Genomic DNA, 16,931 nt, shown 5'->3' on the forward strand with positions numbered 1-16,931 from the left:
GGGAGGGAGGGAGGGAGGCGGTGAGGAAGGGAGGGAGGGAGGGAGGAAGGGAGGGGGTGAGGGAAGGAGGGAGGGAGAGAGGGGGTGAGGAAGGGAGGGAGGGAGGGAGGGAGGGAGGGAGGGAGGGAGAAAACACTCATATGATCCGAATTTTCATATCCAGCTTAATTATTTAATTTTTACCTGTAAAGGAACAAACAAAGCCCGTACCTAGAAAAGAGATCTTAGTTTGTATTATATATGTTCAAATTGGAAAAGTTCAAGGAAGAGCAAGGAAAAATTAGGGAACTGGGGAAAGGCCTTCATGGGAAGGACCTGGGGTTGGTGCTGACGATGGCTCTTCAAATGTTGCTGATGGCATTGCCTAATAAGAGACGTCTACGCATTTAGAAACGGTTCCCTTGCACAAAGGCTTCCGTCACGTCCCGGCTCATCAGCGTCCCTCACTGAGCACCCACATTTCTCATCAAACCTGGACAGGGCCCAGAACACAGGGCGGGAGCTGAGTTTTCAGATGAGTTCTGTGTCCCTGTTGGAAGTGTTTACCATCCACCTTCTATAGGTCACAGTGGGTTCGCCACCAAGAGCTATAGAAGCCTAGGGCATAGTCTCTGTCCATAAACAAAACAAAAGAACATTCTTGATAGAGGCCAAAGAACCCTCAAGAACCATTAGTGGAAGTAATAATTCTATATGATCAATTACCGAAAACGTGACGCGTGCAATTAAAAATGGAAGCCAATGAATACCAATAGGATGGTGAAGTTCATGAGAGCAACTGTGATGGGTAAGTGCACCAGAGAGGCCTTCAGAGGGCAAGTGACCTGGATGATCAAACATTCCAGAGCCGACGTAGGGCCAGGGCCCTGGGTGTCCAGGGAACACTGTCCGTCTCACTCGCAACAAAAGGCATGGACTACCACAAGTCAAGGAAACCAAAGGGCCTGTGAAGAAGTAAATGTAAGGCTGGGCATGATGGCTCATGCCTGTAAACCCAGCACTTGAGGTCAAGAATTCGAGACCCGCCTGGCCAACATGGTGAAACCCTGTCTCTACTGAAAATACAAAAATTAACCGGGTATGGTGGCACACGTCTGTAATCCCAGCTACTCAAGACGCTGAGGCACAAGAATCACTTGAACCCAGGAGGTGAAGGTTGCAGTGAGCCAAGATCACACCACTGCACTCCAGCCTGGGCGACAGAACCAGGCCCTGTCTCAAAAAAAGAAGTAAATATAGAAAGCCGCCTGGGCAGTGAAGTGGCTTGACCCCCCTTAGCTGTTAGGGGATACTGGGAATGCAGATAAATTTCTCTGAGCTTCTGTTGCTTTGACTGTAAAATGGACCTCTAGCATCTTCCCCCGACCCCACTGGATGCCATGTAAAGGTGCAATATAAACAGAAAGCAACAAGAGTTTATCATGTTAGTTGCAATTGTGTTTCAATGCTGCTAGAAGTCAGGGTCTTTCATGTATCTCAGTTAATCCGAAGAACCCAGCATGGTTAGTATTTTCATCAGAAGCCACAGAGAAGTAAATACATTGCCCCAAATCTCCCAGCTATAATGAATCAAAGACTGGAATTTGATCTTCATCTGCAAATTCTATATTCTTTTTACAACATTATTTTATAAAAGATTCTAAGTTAGACCTTCAAAAGAGCTCAAACCATTCAATGTTCTAAGTTGTTACTTTCAAATGACAATTTATCGAGAAATGACTCAAACGCAATGTCTATGCCATGTAGCTAATACCCTTCCCTCCATTTTATGTATTTCATACCCTTTGCTGCAAGACAGTGAGGGAGGAAATGCTAGCCTTGTCTTACAAATGATGAAATTAAGGTTCAGCATTTTTTTTTTTTTGAGACAGAGTCTCACTCTGTCACCCAGGCTGGAGTGCAGTGGTGCAATCTCAGCTCACTGAAACCTTCATCTCCCGGGTTCAAGCAGTTCTCCTGTCTCAACCTCCTGAGTAGCTGGGATTACAGGTGCACACCACCATGCCTGGCTAATTTTTGTATTTCTAGTAGAGACAGGGTTTCACCATGTTGGTCAGGCTGGTCTCAAACTCCTGACCTCAGGTGATCCACCCACCTCAGCCTCCCAAAACACTGGGATTACAGGTGTGAGCCACTGCACCTGGCCAAGTTTCAGCATTTTTAGCAGATTAGCAAAAATAGCACGTCCAGAAATGTCCAGAAATGGGTCAGAATTGTAGAGCAGGTCTGTCTGCCTCCAGCAGGCACTTCTCTTCCCTGTCATAAAGCCAGTGTCACCCCTCACGACATCTAGCCACCCCCTAAAAGATCACAGCAAGCTTATTAGCCATGTGGCCTTGGCCAAGTCCCGTGTTCTCCATCAGGTCCTCATCTATAAAGTGGGTATGCTAATAGGACCTACCTAACACTGGGTGTGTAGATTAAATTAAAAATATTTTAATTTTTAATTTCAGTTCAATTAAAAGTTAATTCAATTTAGTTCATTAAATTATTTTGATTAAAATGAGCTGGATTAAAGTGAAAATACCACCTACCAATGCAGGCAGCCCAGTGTGAATTAAAAGAAATAAAACATGCAACGGGCTTAGAACAGTGCCTGGCACATTTTAACACTTTGTAAATGTTTGTTTTCCGTAGTGAGTGTGTCATTATTATCAATACTGTCATTTTTATTATTATTTTGCTTGTGCCCAAGAGAGTTCGTTCATTCAGGTTCACACTACTGGTATGAAAAGTGTTCTGTGTAGGTTTTTATGCAATAGTCAATGAAAACATGATTTTGAAATCATTTCTTACAATGTCCTACAAAATATACCTACATTTTATCCATGTGAGTATTTAGCAACTCAACCCATTTTCAAAGGTCACCATATCCTGCAATTCCATGTTTACACATGCAGCTGCTGCTTTAACCCAGGCCCCTAGCACTCCGTCTTCAGAAACCTGTGTCCAGCATCTGACAAATCGATCAGTCAACTCCATAAATGCACTAGGAACTCAGATGCATGTTGTTTTCAGGTTCGCAGATGCATTGGACAAGCACGGGATGTGTCAGGTGCAGTTGGCCACGCCCTTCTCCTTGAAACCCCACTTCTTTGCTGTCCCAAGAACCCACCTCTGCTGTTGCTCCCCGCTAATTCGTGGGTCCTGTGTTCTTGGTCCTGGTCATAGCTTCCTGTCTATCCAGTACTTAAGTGGATCTCCATTCCAGCCTATTTACACACTGGGTGCTTTCCTCCATTCCAATGGTTCTAACTCACTTCACCTGTAGGCTGAAGACCCCAAAGCTACCATTCCTTGCCCTTGAGCTTCTGATCAGCCTGCCTGTGTGAGGCCACACTTGTAAAGCTGAACTTCGCATCTTTTCAACATGCCCGTCACTCAACACCACACCAGACCTCCGGCATTCCTGACGCTTGGACTCTTGTCTCATTGTCACCACTGCCTGGTTCACAGATTCATCCAACCTTAGCTGGACTGTTGCAGTAGCCTCATGCATGGTCTCTCTGCCCTCAGAATTGCCCATTCAAATCCACCCCCAAAACGCACACACACATGCACACACGTGCACGCATGCACACAAATGCACACATGCACACACACTTGCACACACACACATGCACACATGCAGGCACGCACACACGACCACTGTAGAGGTCTGTCTCAGACACTCACCAGATTAAGCCATTCTCTGCTCCTTGGTTTGGACCCTATCGCTACAAGACAGATCCTAAGCCCCTCTGCATGTCAGAGGACCCTCCAAAACCCGCTCTTCACATATGCAAATGCCTCATCCCCTCCCCTCTCCCCTGACCTTCAACCTTGGGTCATCAGGACGTACTTATAATCACCAGCACAGCCTTTACCCCTCAGGCTTTCGTGCTGTCCAATGTCCTCCTTTGTCCACTCCTGTGCTGTTCAGTATTGTCGCCACTGGTTACACGTGGCTACTGAGCACTTGAAGTGTAGCTCTGCATGAAAATAGACATTACATTTTGAAGACCTGGTACCAAAACAATGTAAGATTAACATATGAAATATGTTAATATCTTAAATTAATTCTATGTTGAAATGAAAATGAAATTTTTGATACATTAAGTTAAATAAACTATAGTGTCAATTTCACTTGTTTCTTGTGCCTGTTCTACTGGGGAGACTCAATGACTTTGTGTATGCAGGTCATATTCCATTTCTAGTGAGCAGCCATGGTTCCATCCACCTTCTCTCCCTTCCATGGCTTCCTGACTTCTCCTCTCTTCTTTACCCGTCAACGTCCTTCACAGTTCTCATGACAGCTCAAGGATCAACTCTTTCAGGGAGCCCTTCTGACATCTCACAGAACTAAGACACGCCCCTTACTCTGTGCTAAGACACCCATGCTAGGGAGCCCTTCTGACATCCCGCAGAACTAAGACACGCCCCTTACTCTGCGCTAAGACACCCATGCACACCTTTGTCCTTGCACTTTTCACACTAGATTGAAATTATCTGGTTACTCATGCCCTACTAGACCTTAAGCTCCTTGAGGGTGGGCATGATGCCCTGCTCAGCAGGGCCATGCTTCCCACAAAGGCTCCAGGGCAGAGTCCTGCCTAGCTTCTTCCAGCTTCTGGTGGTGCCTGGCAATCCTCAGAATGAGGGCACCTTCGCTCACAGTAGCGTCACCCCAATCTCCACCTCCATCTCCATGTGGCTATCTTTCCTCCATGTGTCCCCATCCAAATTTCCTCTTCTTAAAATCTCATAAAGCCAGTCTCAGTGGCTCACATCTGCAATCCCAGCATTTTGGGAGGCCAAGGCAGGCAGATCACTTGAGGCCAGGAGTCTGAGACCAGCCTGGTCAACATGGCAATAACCCCGTCTCTACTGAAAATACAAAAAATTAGCTGGGTGTGGTGGTGTGTGCTTTTAATCCCAGCTACTCAGGAGGCTGAGGCAGGAGAATCACTTGAACCAGGAGGCACAGGTGGCAGTGAGCCAAGATTGTCCCATTGCACTCCAGCCTGGGTAACAAGAGTGAAACTCCATCTCAAAAAAAAAAAGAGACAGACTTGAAAGGCCGGGTTTTTGGCTGTGAGTGTAAAAGAGGGCCCTGCCGCTCCAGGGAGGTGTGGTTTGTCGAGAAGGAAAGAATGAGAAGACGAACTCTCAGACCAGGCTTCCATCACGGCCCAGGCTCCCCGGCGCCAGAGGGCCTCACTGGCACAGGCCTCCTCGGAGCGTAGGTTCCTCTCAAATTCCTCACCCAGGGCGCAGCTACTTGGCTGCAAAATCCTTCTTCAGCACCTCCCAGGAAAACTGGGCCTGAACAATCATGCTCCTGTGTAAGATAAATACAACTGGCTGTTATTCCTGCAGCCAGAAGGCCATGCAGGGTGGGGCGCAGGGCAGCCAGGGGGCTGAAAGGAGCCTGCAGCCCACCGTGCCAGAGACTGACTCAGAGCAAGGGTGCCCTCCTCAGCACTATGAGAACCTTCACAGAGGGGCTCGGTTTGTTTTTAATGGAGATTTGGCATCTGTACAATAGTGACCCTAAATACGTAAGCCTCTGGGGAAACGACATGCCAGCTCTCTCCCAGACCCTCCAACCACTTAGCCACTGCATATGAAGCTCACGGGGAAGACACTCGCCTGGATTTTATCAGCAAATCCTGAGTGCCTGGCTCACTCTGAGCAGGGTGTGCACTGCGCCCTGGTGCAAGCTCCTCTGCTCACTCCCACGCCCACCGCCCATCCCCACTCCTCTCCTCCGCCTTTCCAGGGTACCAAGGAACTCAGAGAATGTTGTGATTTCCATGAACTTAGACAAGAAAAGGGGCCCCCTCACCCTGTGTCATCACCCTCCATGAAGATGCGGCAGAACTCATACAAAAACATCCCAGGCAACCTGGCGACGCGTGTCGGGCACCGAGGGTGCTGGTGACATCTTGTGGTGGAGCCGGTGACAGCCACTGCTCACGCCTCCCTGACACCACACAAGCTGTCCTGGAGCATCCAGCCCTGTCGCTCCTCATACATCAGCACGGAGGCATCTGGGATCTGAGGGCTGCTGCCAGGATCCACCAGCGCACCCACTGAACCTTCTCTTCCCACCTGGCCAAGCCTCGCCACTGGCAGGGCTGCCAGCTCCTCACCCAGCAAAGCCCTTGGCTGGCGGGAATGATTTGTTTGCCGTTAAATCACAGTGGTACCTTTTGGTTAAATTCATACAAAAAGATTCTTGTGCAGAGTGGCTGCAGGCGGTATTTGTGAACCCTGAACCCTGTAATGAGAGCGTTATCGGAAGCACGAGGGAAGCCAGCAGAATGATTTAGAATGTGCCATCAGAGCAGAGGGGAAGTCCAGCTTCTCCCGGGCACAGAGTGATCCGGGGACCACAGGGAATTGAGGTGGGAAAGGGGTCTCCAATTCCCATTTACCTCCCCTCTCATGTTTCTTCTCACCACATATTTTATTCAAGTGATTTGAAGATTTTTCTTTAAAGCAGTGGGTTCTGAGTCTGGATACTTTCTGAGTCATTGATGCTTAGAAAAATGCAACATTATTTTATCAAAGCAAATGGTATAATGTATTCCTCCAAACCATATTTCGTGTTTGGAGGCCACCAACATACTGAACACAAATGACCTGCTTCACTTTAAGGACGTCCTGTCTTTCAAATCTGATCCCCTGAACACTAGGCATCAGAGCTCACTATTTTGAGAGATTACTTACTAGAGCCCATTGTGTTGACTACTGACTCAACTCTTCTAGCATGAGCATAACTGCTATTTAATTTGCTTTAAGACAATCTTTCAATATGGGAAATGGGGATATAACCATTTCTTTCAACAGAACATATTGGAAAACAGAAAGTGTTTTCCTCCAAAGTTACACAATTAGTGATATACCAAGAACTAGTAAACCAACTCCTCCCTTCTTGCTGGGCTGGCACCTCCCATAAATTCCAGTTTTCTCTCTCAGCAACCTGAGGGTGATCCTGTCCTACTGCTGGCAGGAGAAGACTGCTCTGGATGCGGAAGACTGTGCGCTTCTTGAAGGAAGGATGTGTAGAGCTCCAAAAGTGATCCAGGCTACCCTGACCGCCACATGTGGTGGTTCAGATTGTACACAGCACAACGGGGCATGGGGGAACTGTTATACCTCCTAATGTGGCTGTGTCCAGCCTCCACAGCCATCGACAGCAGCTTCTAGGGGCGTCTGACACTCCAAGCCTCGACCCGACTGCCTGAGACTGAGGCCTCTCCCAGAAGGGACCAAGAGCCTTCTTGTGTCTATGGGACAATTTCATGGCCAGCCTAAGGTACTGGCTTCCCAGCTGAGGATAAGAAAAAATTTGACAGCTGATGCCCTGAGGGACTTCTCTTTCCTATTCAAGTTTCAAAAGACAGGGGTTCTGAGGAAGCTTGGCTTCTTCCTGCTAGAAAACATGTAGCTAGTACCCTCAAGTCCAGATTGCAAAATGCCAAACTCTCTTGTTTGCTTCAGCATGGCTATGTCCTCCTGTGAATGACACACAGCCGGGGGTGTCATCCCAAAGCAGCCACTCAGTGCTTTCACAGGTATTGTTTGAAATCCTGTAGGCAAGAAACACTGGGTATTTAGTTGAAGGGTCTGCTTTTAACCTATTATGTTGTCATTTTATTGTCACAGCACCAAGTTGAATCCACATCTACAAAAGAAATTCCAAAAATATTCAAATATGTCGATGACTTCTACAAGCATTCTGTTCTCACAACCTACTGTCCTGTGGTCCTGACAGCAAGCCTGACAAAAGGGTGTAGCATTTTCTTTTCAGGAACACAGTGGCCTGTGGGGTCTGCCACACATGACTGGCTTGAGCTTTGACCCTGCTTGCTCTGGCACATTGACAGCTGACTCTGAAGTTAGTTATGGTTTAATTTCTTCTTCTCCCTGGATATAAATTTATGAATAAACTGAAACTCCCCCCTTGGAGAGCGGGACCAGCACTCTCTGGGTATCTCACGTATGCAGAGAAGTTCCCAGGCATTCAACCTGACATCAGTGGATGGCTGTGCAGAGGCAGATACCTCTTGGAAACAGTTAAAAAACTATGTTTTCTTAACTGAAAGGATTCAGTTAAAATGTTAGCTGAGTAATCTGCTAATAGATAATCACGCAATACAAAGACAACATTTCAGTAAATACTTTGGATTTCTCTCTTCTGCCACAAGTTCCAAAAATGATGACAAGTCAAAATAAAAGTGATTGCTTGAGGCCATGGTATCCCAACTACCCTGATTTGGTCATCAGATATTGTATGCTTGTATCAAAATATTAAATGTACCCCTCAAATATGTACAACTATTATCTGCCATAAAAATTTTTTAAATGGTGTTTAATCCTAATGCAAAATTCTCTGTTTATTCCCAGTGCATTGGTATCACTTATAAAGCCTCTCCTCTGCACAGGATTCTGTGCTGGGTGTGAAAATACTGACCAAAATTAAGGCAATACAGTCATTGCTCTTAAAGAGCTTGAAATCAAGAGGACATTGATTTTATGAACATTTTAACAACTGGGACTGACGGTGAGAAGGGGGATAGCCTTGACACACAGCAACAGAAAACACCACCGTGACCAAACACAGAGAAATGCAGCACCTCAGGGAATGGACACACTAGCACCCACCCCCTCCACTGCACTGAAAGACATGAATGCTTCTCCCAGGATGAGTGGAGGAAGAGAATGGAAATAAAGATGAGGGAGGAGGAAAAGCTAAGAGAATAGAAGCTAAACAAACCTAACCAAGCTCCTTATCTGCACATCTTAAATAAAGGGCTAATCTAGGCTCCTCCTTCCAATCAAGGTAAATGTGGAAAGATCTGATTTCTGGAGTTGGATGCCGACCTCCCCCATCCGTCTACTGCTCCGTTTCGGAAAGCACAGCTAACTGAATGATGGATGGTGAAGTCACTTGGGCAGTAGCCAGGAGCTATCTCCTTCTGTTCTAAGACCTGCATCCAAATTTGAGCCTGTGAAATGGCTTGGGTGATCTTAATTTGACAGTTGTCAACATTTCAAAATCATTGCCAAGTTCAACCAAATGGAAGTCTTTGATCAGGCATGGCTTTCTGTGTATGTGTGCATGTGTGTGTGTGTGCCTGTGTGTATATATCAGAGAGTTGCCAATCTGAGCCCAGATAATACACCTGTGCACCCTTCTTCCATCACATCTCATTAGCATCTCTCTACATGATGAATTCTGTAGGAGGGTGAGAAAAAATGGCACTTCAATAAGTTTGGTCCAAGAAAGAACAAAATATGCATACAAAAATTTTGGATAGTGGATTCATTCAAGCATCACAATATGAAAATAAGTAAATTATTGCACAGAATATAAAGAATATAAACATGTACATAAAAAGGAACTGGGATATAATCATGGACAAAACTTCATATTATTGACTCAGTGCATACATTTTTCAGCACAAACATGTCAGCATAAGCTAAATTTCAGAACAATTTAACCAATTGAACATCAGAAGAAAAATCATTAATAAAAGTAGTGATAGTAATTATAAAAGTAAGGCCAAGCACGGTGGCTCGCACCTGTAATCCCAGCACTCCGGGAGGCTGAGGTGGGTGGATCGCCTGAGGTCAGGAGTTTGAGACCAGCCTGGCCAACATAGCAAAACCCCATCTCTACTAAAAATACAAAAATTAGCCAGGTGTGGCAGCAGGTACCTATAATCCCAGCCACTCTGGAGGCTGAGGCAGGAGAATTGCTTGAACCCGGGGGGCAGAGGTTGCAGTGAGCCAAGATCATGCCACTGCACTCCAGCCTGGATATAAGAGTGAAACTCCATTTCAGAAAAAAAAAAAAAAAAAAAAAAAAAAAAAAGACTTTTCTGAGATTTACCACATACAAGATATTTCATTTGAAAATGAAACTTTTAAATATGGCATCACCATAAGGAAGTTATTGAAATAAAAATGCAAAAATATCTAAATCCTCCATGTAGGGAATACAGCTGTGGGTTTAGAATCTTTTTTCTCTGTTCTCTAAGGGGCACTCACAGAATCTAAAGCTATTTCCATTAGTGCCAAATATCAACACAGCATTACTAGAAGATAAAGGATATGGTTTTGAGGCTTTCCCTTCTTTTTTTGGTTTCAATATGTTGAAATGAAAGTTGTGGATTTAAAAATAGAAGGTTTGATTAATACCGATAGGTCAGAATGGCATATCAGAAATGTCTAATAAATGTTTATGGAATAAATAAATGGATGACCAATGAGCATAAACAAACCCATGTAGTTCCATGAAGCAATAAAAATGTTTTTAAAAGCTGAGATTTCTGGTTAATTCTATGGTAAAAATTTTTCCCAAACTGTCACCAGCTGAATCCAATGGACTGTGACATCCTATATCAGCTCACTGGAATAGTAACTAAGCATCAGTCTCCGAAAGGGTCTAGAATCTTGTCCGATAATCCTAATCAGAGGCTTTGAACAGCTCAGGCTCTGGAGTGAAATATTCATTTGGGAATTGTTACGAGGTGCTTCTAATGCAGATGTGTTTACCAACATGAGGGTCCACCTGTCAAGGGACGTCAAAACTTCCTCAGCTGCCTTTTCCACCTGGCCTTACATGAGCGAACTTGGAGTGACCAGATGTTCTTTAGAACTGCCCCATGACTCAAGGTAGAGTCATGCACCTCCATCTTGTGATTCTATGGCAGGGCCAATTAAGTTTTGTAGAGGAAAAAGAACTCATGAATTATTGAAATGGTTTAGAGAAAGAGGTTTCTTCATGGCCATGGATCCACATTTCATATTGATGATGGCCATTATTGGAGAGCCTGCAGTGGTCACAGGGTTCCAAGCTTTCCATCAGCAACCAGATATGACTGCCCTAAATAGTCAATGAACTCCAGATGGTACAGTGATGATTATATCCATGATAAAAGTTTTGCATGTTAGAAATGGAGGGAATTATTAGCAATCCTACACATTTCTATCCCAATATTTTTGGCAGGGCATTGACTAAACTTTTTATTTTGAGATAACTGTAGATTTGCATGCAGTTGTAAGAAATAATACATGATCCCAGCACTTTGGGATGCCAAGGCAGGCAAATTACCTGAGGTTAGGAGATCAAGACCAGCCTGGCCAACATCATGAAACCCCATCTCTACTAAAAATACAAAATTAGCTGGGTGTGGTAGTGCATGCCTATAATCCCAGCTACTTGAGAAGCTGAGGCAGGAGAATCACTTGAATTCAGGAGACAGAAGTTGCAGTCAGCCGAGATGGCACTACTGCACTCCAGCCCAGGTGACAGAGTAAGACTTTGTCTTAAAAAAAAAAAAAAAAAAAAAAAAAAAAAAAAAAAAAAGAAGAGAAGAAAAAAAAAAAAAGGGAAGGGAAGGGAAGAGAAGCAGAGGGGAAGGAAGGGAAGGGGAGGGGAGGGGAGGGGAGGGGAAGGGAGGGAAAGGAAGGGGAGGGGAGGGGAGGAGAGAGAAAAATAATACAGAGGATCTCTTGCACGCTTTCTCTGATTTCCCCGAACGGTCACATCTTACAGAACTGGATGCAGCATCCCACCAGGATACCGGCAGTAACCCAGCCGGGCTGCAGCTGGTTTCCTTCCCCACAGCTCTCCCTCCATTCGCCCTTTTACAGACACACTCACATCCCTCTACCCCACCCCATCTTGACCCCTGGAAACAATTAAGCTGTTCCCCATTCCTATAACGTGATCATTTCACGAAGATTATGTCAATAAAATCAAACAGCATTTAACTTTTGGATCTGGCTTTTAGACACAAAATAATTATCTGGAGATTGCCCAGATTGTTGCACGTATCAATAAGACTCCAGTTTATTGCTGGGTATGATCCAGCAACGATGTGGCTGCTGCTTGTCGGGTGAGGTCATTGTTAACAAAGCTGCCATGGACATCCATGGAAAGTGTTGGTGTGAAAATACATTGCATTTCTTTGAGATACGTGCGCAGGAGTGTGATTGCTGGATTGCATGGTGTGTGTTTCATTTTTTAAGGAAATGCACAACTCTTTTCTAGAGTGGCTGTACCATTTTACACTGCAACCAGTAACATATAATGACTCTGTTTCTTTGCATCTTCACCAGAATTTGATGTCAGCCCTATTTTTTTTTATTTTAGCCAATTTGACAAATGTGTGGTGATATCTCATTTGCATTTCCCCAATAGTTAATGATATTAAACATATTTTCAGATGCTTATTTTCCATCTGTATATCTTCTGGGGTAAAATATCTGTTCATGACTTCTGACTGTTTCTAACTGGCTTGTTTCCTTAGTGTTGCATTCACTCCCAGCTCACTGACTCCTTCTTCCCCTTGTTCATCCGTTGAGTCTGTCCACTGAGATTTTATTCCACTTACTGTATTTTTCACTTTTAAGTTTTCAGTTTGCTTCTTTATATCTTCTACTATTTCCTGAGGCTTTCTGTTTCTCTGCTAGAATTCTCTATTTCTTTTCTCCGACTTTCTGTTTCATTCATTTGCTGTAAGGCTTCTTTCAATCAGTTTTGGATAATTCTAACCCTTCTGACCTTTAGTGTTGGCAGCTCCTGATCATCTTTTTTCATTCCATTTGGTATCTCTCCCAAATGGAATGAAAAAGCCAGGCATCTGCTCCCTCCATAGCCTCGAATGACACCAGCACTCTAACCCCTAACCAGATGGGTAAGAAGGGGCCTACTTAACACTCAGGCTGCCAAAGACTGGGCATCTTAAACCACAGACAATAATTTTCTCACAGTTCTGGAGGCCATACGTCGAAGATCAAGCTGCCAGCAGGACCCGTGTCTGCTGAAGGCTCTCTTTACGGCTTGCAGATGGCAGCCTTCTTGCTGTGTCTTCACATGGACTTTCATCTCTCTCTTCTTCTTTTCTATAAGGACACTAATCCTGTAGGAACAGGGTCCCACCCTTATGACCACATTTAACATAATTATCTCCTTGTACAGGCTGTCTCCAAACACAATCACTTTGTGAGTTAAGGCCTCAGCATATGAATTTTGGAGGACACAATCGGTGCATGGCAGGAGGGGAAGTCCGGGTTCCCAATGTGGTCTGCACGGCACAGGCATCATCGCCAGCCAGTGGGATGAACACAGCTCCTCGCACACAGCCCTCTCCAACACCACCCTGGCAGGAAATTGGCTGCCTCAGTCCACATGTCTAGGTTCTCCACTATGCCTTTTCTGGTGGATGGGGCCACAGTTTTCCTGCAGCGTTTCACTGGTAGAGTGGTTATTGTCTAGAAGCTCTCTGTTGTACTAGGCTGCCTCTTTCCTGCTCCTCTGGCAAGAGAGCAGATTTTGTAGGGCTGCTTTCATCTGAGCATGTTAACTTTTCCAGGTTGCCAGCTTCTTCAGCTCTAAGTCTAGAACATATGAGGCAAAAGGAAAGCCCAGAAAACTCGAGATCACTGGGCAGCTGGCCTCCTCTTTCCTGCCTTTCACCGCCATCTTATGTATGTTGTACATATCATGTCTAGTGGGCTTAGTGGTGCTTAACAGGAAGAATAAAGAAAACTATGTTTACCCCATCTTCCAGGCACAGAAGTCCCAATCATTGTTTGTTAAACAGATGTAAGGCCTACGTCTTGTCTACTCCCTTGAAAAGGCCAGGGCTACTCCAGCTGCTTCCGTTCCCACCTGAACATTCACACACATCCGTCACTGATGGAGGAGGCTGAGCCAAGCTTGAACAGGGGTCTGAGCTATTGCTATAAACATCAGTCAGGGTTCAACCAGAAAAACAGAACCAGTGGAAGAGACACACAGACAGATAGGGATAGAGAGAGATGAAGAACTGTGTGTCAAGAATTGCCCTGTGTAATCATGAGACTGAAAAATAGATCTAAAATCTCATAGGGCAGGCAGTCAAGAAGGGTGGGCCCCATGCAGGGTGAGCCATGGACACCTCGATGCTATTTGGAGTCTGGAGCAAGGAATATCTGAGCCTTCCTGTGCAGGGCCCTGCTGACCAAGCCCATCAGCATGCTCACCTCACTTAAAGTCAACCAGGAAGGATTCAAGGGCATCTGCAAAATCCCTTCACAGCAGACCTCAATGAGTATTTGGTTGAATAAGTAGGCAAATTGTGTGCATGCTATGCAATGGCAGCTCCTCCTGCCCCCCGTCCTTGTCCAGCCTAGCTTAGTTGACATCAATAAACATCAGGTGGGTGCAGGAAGAGGTGCACCAAGGGGGGGGGCTAGTATTCTGCACACTCACTTCCATGTGCTGTCACTCATTTCTCATCATCACAGACAGAATAAGCATCATGCCAAACTATGCTCATTTTAAAAATTTTTCAAAAGGTTTCACTTGCTCCACTCATAGGTATATACCTCAAAGAATGAAACGCAGGTATCAAGCAAGTATATGGACACACAGGGTCACAGCAGCATTGTTCACAATCACCAAAAAGTAGAAACAGCCCAAATGCACATTGATGGATGGGTGGGTAAACAAGCTGTGGTATGGCCATACAACCGAATATTATTCAGCTGTAAAAAGGAATGGAGTACTGACATGTGGTACAACGTGAATGAACACTGAAAGCATTATGCCAAGTGAAGTAAGTCAGACACAAAAGACCACATACTGTGTACGTGATATTTCCACAGTAGGTAAACCCATAGGGACAAAAGGCAGACTAATGGTATTAGGACTAGTGGATAGGAGGCAAGAGAGAAAGACTGCTGACTGGGTGCAAGCTATACTTTTGGGGAGATTAAAAGGTTTGGGGACTGAATAGGCGTGGTGCTTATACAACAGTGTGAATGTGTTGAATGACACCAAAGGGTGGACTTTAAAATCGGTAATTATATGCTAATTAACAAATGTATACATTCTAAACAGTATCACTTTAGGAAAACGTGCTCAGAGGAAGAAAGTTCTCCCTGCTGCCCTCTCTGTGAATCTGAAATAGCTAATGCAGAACCGACCTGTCACATACGAGGACACTAAATCACCTGCCCCAGGCCAAACAGGTGACAGAGACAGGACAGAGACAGCATTCTGAAAAGTGATGACTCTTTAAAGACTAAAGGTGCTTCGCTCTGCTAAATATGTACGGCAAGTGTGTGGTGTTGTTTATATTATTTCTGGGAAATAATATAAAAATATGTTTTTAAAAAGAAAGTAAATGCCGCCACATCTTCCTGCCTCGTCAAATTTCTGCTCACGACAACTTAAGGCCCAAAGGTAAAGGGAAGAAATCTGGAGATGAAAAAATTGAGAGAAGGCTCACAATGTAAAGAAAGGAAGTAAGTCAAGGTAAACCCCATAAGATATACACTACTGCGTTTCTCAAAGATCCCTTTCTCCTGAGCTAAACCTAAACCTCATCAGAGCGAGCAATGTGTATCTGTGACTTCAGCAATAATCAGTGGCTGTCTCTGAAAAAGTAATCCAATCAGGGATCCAGAGAGTAGAGGAGAAAAAGAGAAGTCACTTCAGGGCGACAAGCAGAGGCCACCCCAGTGCACCCAGCCAGACTCCCAAGACAGCTGGGGAAGCAGGTGGGAGACTCACACAGAGCTGTGTTTTGCTGCTGTTCCCATGGCTACATTTGCCCCCAGCCTGGAGGGAACCCGGATTCCATCTCAAACCTGCTGCTTTTGTGGAGGTGTTGACCAGCATGCCACCCTCCACACCCCTCCCTGCAGAAGCACAAAGGGAGGCAGGACTGATTCTCAGAAGCAAAGGTCAGCACAGCATCTTGGGGTGGATCCGGTGGGTGTACGGAGGCAGAGGAAGTGAAGGGGCTGCAGGGACAGGGAGCGGCTGGCCTGGAGCTCAGGGGTAGGGGAGCTACTGCTTCTTGGGGGGCTTCAGTATAAAGCCACACTAAATGGAGCGAGTTAAATGCTCATGGAACTGGTCAGGCTACAGGTTTACTATTTCCTACCCCTCTTTCCGAACAGGATCTTACGAGGAGGTTTTGTATTTCACAGAGCTCTTTGGAAAGGGATAGTCTGTGCTTTTCTTTGACAGCACATTCCCATCTTACTAAAACTCAATTTCCACAGTGATTTTCTGGTTTCACCTTTTTTTTAATTAATATTTTTTGTTTGTTCGTTTGTTTGTTGCATTTCTCAAGCTCTTTTGTCATTAAGGGAAAGCTTTGTGGCCGTCCTAACCAGTTCACACACTAAAGAGACTATCTCGGGTTGTGCTCAAATCTACCTACACAGTTGTCTTTCACAAGGAATGTTCGTGCCATGGTCCATGATAAAGAATCCTTTGAAGTAGGTACAGAGAACACTACTTTCTTGATTCTGAGAGAGGACATTTAGGAAATTGGTGTTTTATTAACAAAGGATGGATTTCTTCTTTCTACAGTGTTTATATATATATCCTTCAAGGAACAGAAACAAATATATAAATAACTGAACTTATGAGACATTATTTACAGAAAAATCTCTGTTCTCTCTGGGATTAAGATATAGAAGAAAAGTTAATTCACTTTCTAGGGTTCACACATAGCAAATGATGCCAATTTGAATACTCTTCTAGGTGCTTTACATGTCGTCTTTAATTCTCACTATAACCCTACAAATTAGTATGTATTGATCTCATTTTACAAAAAGAAAAATAGGCTGACAACCCGCCCGAGGTCTTACAGCTCATAATTCTTCCCTTAGCCTAACCCTGGAGTTGGGTGGACTATACTCTTTGATCAAAGGAAAATGCACCAATTAGCTATGCCCCAACTAGGACCACACATTGACAATAGTGTGAATTATTGTATTTGAACCCCCAAATGTTACCACTATCATTGATATATGAGATTTCTCCTTCCACTTAGTCACTTCAGCCTTTCCTATAGAAAGTCTGTGGGTTTCTATTATTTTCTGTAATTTCTCAAACTGAATGTTCAAGGCCAGAAAAAAACAGGCAACCT

The sequence above is a fragment of the Sapajus apella genome, unplaced genomic scaffold (genome assembly GCF_009761245.1).
Source record: "Sapajus apella isolate SASKATOON/1434 unplaced genomic scaffold, GSC_monkey_1.0 scaffold30, whole genome shotgun sequence".
NCBI lineage: Eukaryota > Metazoa > Chordata > Mammalia > Primates > Cebidae > Sapajus > Sapajus apella.